Here is a 3,254-nt window from a genome sequence, read left to right as displayed (position 1 = left end):
CCAACACTCCTGTCAAATAACGATGGTCAGCTTTCAGCCTCTGATTCTGCTATTGAGTTCAATAGGTTCTTCTCTTCCATTGGGTCATCCCTTGCAAATGATATTCCATCTTCCAGTACTGACGTTAAGGACTATCTTACAGGTAACTATCCACAGTCTCTGTACCTAAAGCCTATTAATTCCACTGACGTCAATGAGATAATCCTTTCCCTTAAAACCAAGTCTAGTGCCCTTGAGGAGATACCAACTTTAATTTACAAAAAAGCCTCCAGATCTTTAGCCCCTGCTATTGCATTGCTCTTCAACAAGTCACTTGAACTCCAAACCTTTCCACATATTCTAAAAAAAGTGAGAGTAACGCCTGTCCACAAATGTGGTGATCTCACAGATGTTAACAACTACAGACCTATATCAATCCTGCCAAACTTGTCAAAAATTTTTGAAAAACTAATCTATAAGCAGCTTTACTCTTATCTAGCCAAACACAATATACTTAGCCCTTGCCAATATGGCTTCAGACCCCAAAAAAGCACTAACGATGCACTTATTAGTACGCTTAACTCGATTCATACAGCTCTTGATAAAAATAAGTTCCCTGTTGGGATATTTGTGGACCTGCGTAAAGCTTTTGACACTGTCAACCACCAAAACCTTCTTCTTAAATTACATCATTATGGAGTCAGAGGACACTCCCTGCAATACCTCAAATCCTACCTTACTGACAGGCTCCAGTATGTTTCTGTGAATAATTCAATTTCTCCCACCCTACCCATCAACATTGGGTAGGGTGGGAGAAATTAGGCCAAGTATGCTGCCTCAGGGCAGCATACTTGGCCCTCTCCTCTTTCTCATCTACATTAATGACCTTCCAAATGCCTCCCAACACCTCAAACCAATTCTATTTGCTGACGACACAACCGTCATTTACTCCAGTCCTGACCCCCTTGCTCTAAATGCCACAGTAAATACTGAGCTAAATAAAGTCCATCTTTGGCTAACAGCCAACAAACTCACCCTTAACATTGACAAAACTTTCTATATTCTGGTTGGCAATAAATCCTCTAATCAAATAAATCTCAAAATAAACAATACCCAAATTTGTAACAAATTAGATGGCAAATTCCTTGGCATTCTAATTGACCACAAGCTGAATTTCCAGGGACACATTCTAAATATATAAAAAAGTTTAAAAAACTGTTGGCATTCTTTCTAAGATCAGATATTATGTACCCCGCCCTGCCCTGGTGACTCTCTATTACTCCCTTATCTATCCATATCTCAACTATGGTATTTGTGCTTGGGGCTTCACTACCCAAAATCATTTACGTCCTCTAATTACTCAACACAAAGCTGCTATTAGGACAATATCCAACTCTGGCCCCAGACATCACTCGGTACCCCTACTCAAATCTCTGAATATGTTAGACATTAAGTCACTGCACATTCTCTCATGTGTATTATACATATATAAAATGCTAAACTGTAATGCCAATCCTGACCTCAAAAGCTTCATAGAAGGTTGTAACAGATCCCATGAGCACCACACCAGAAGTAAATGCAGTTTTGATATTCCTAGAGTACGACTTAATCAAACTAGAAATGCTCTACAAATCAAGGGACCCAGATTGTGGAATGACCTTCCCAACCATGTTAAAGACTGCACCTCTCTCAACCAATTTAAGATAAAAACGAAGCTATACCTAATAAATTCCCTGTAACCTACCTTACCCCTCTACTGTCAACCAATGTCTGTTTTTTTTAAAGAGCGCTGTTTGTCAACAGAATTGTATTTGTGCTGCTTTTTCAGCTATGTTTTCATTCCATGTTTTCATTTTACTCTTTATGCTCAATTAGTATTAAGCTTTAGTCATTTAAGTTTTTCATGCCCGAAACGCTTTGCGTAATAGTGGCTTTAGGCATTGTATGTACTAGCCCTATTTATAAATCCATCACTCTTTGTAAAATCTCTTGTATGTATATCTTGTACCTTACCTAAATAAACATTTGATTTTTTTTTTTTGAGATATATACAAGAGTTGTTACATTCTTGTACAGCCACTAGTACGCGTAACGTTTCGGGCAAGTCCTTAATCCTATGGTCCCTGGAATACGATCCCCTGCCGCGAAGAATCGTTTTTTCATCCAAGTACACATTTTACTGTTGCGTTAAACAGAGGCTACAGTTAAGGAATTGCGCCCAGTAAATCCTCCCCGGCCAGGATACGAACCCATGACATAGCGCTCGCGGAACGCCAGGCGAGTGTCTTACTACTACACCACGGAGACTGCTAAATGATTTGATTTGAATGATACAGGTCTATAATTGAGGGGGTCTTCCCTGCTGCCACTTTTGTAGATTGGAACTATGTTAGCCTGTTTCCACACGTCTGCTACGATTCCTGTACACAGGGATGCCTGAAAGATCTGGTGAAGTGGAATGCTGAGCTCAGATGCACATTCTCTCAGAAACCATGGTGAAACTCCATCTGGGCCAACTGCTTTGTTCTTACTTAGCTCCTTGAGAATATTTTCCACTTCATCTCTAGACACCTCTATACGCTCTATGTTGTTCTCTGGAATTCTTATTGTGTCTGGTTCTCTGAAGATTTCATTTTGTACAAACACACTTTGGAACTTTTCATTTAATGTTTCACACATTTCCTTTTCATTTTCCGTGAATCTGTTTGAATCTGTTTTCTGTTTTTGTGAATCTGGATTTATCCTTTACCTGCAATTTGTTGTTTATGAATTTGTAGAATAGACCCGGTTCTGTTTTACATTTATCCGCTATCCCTTTTTCAAAATGTCTTTCTGCCTCTCTCCTTACTGTCATATAGTTGTTTCTCGCATCTTTGTATCGCTGGTATGTCTGGGGGTTTGGCCTCTTCCTATACTGATTCCATTTTTGTGTCTTTTGGTCTCTAGCCCTCTCGCAATTTCTGTTGAACCAATCCTGTTTTCTGACCCTGCATCTCTGTTTTGGTATGAATGTTTGTGTGCCTTCCTCGTATATTTTGCAAAATTTGGCATACATTTCATTTACTTTCCTGCCTAGTGTTATAAATAGTGGGTTGTACTATGGGGGATCTAGTAAAAATTTGGTGAAGGGGCAGCAGTTAGAATAAAGATGTATCTCTAGTAGTGGAGATCAGTAAGGCCCGGCAGCCAAGAAACATACAAGAGTAAACTTATGCTTATTACTGAAATTGTCAGCCTAGAGATAGATCATAGATCTCCTACACAGGAAGAATGGA

This window comes from Procambarus clarkii, chromosome 19 (genome assembly GCF_040958095.1).
Source record: "Procambarus clarkii isolate CNS0578487 chromosome 19, FALCON_Pclarkii_2.0, whole genome shotgun sequence".
In the NCBI taxonomy this organism is placed as follows: Eukaryota; Metazoa; Arthropoda; class Malacostraca; order Decapoda; family Cambaridae; genus Procambarus; species Procambarus clarkii.
Note: the sequence above shows the minus strand (reverse complement) of the source record.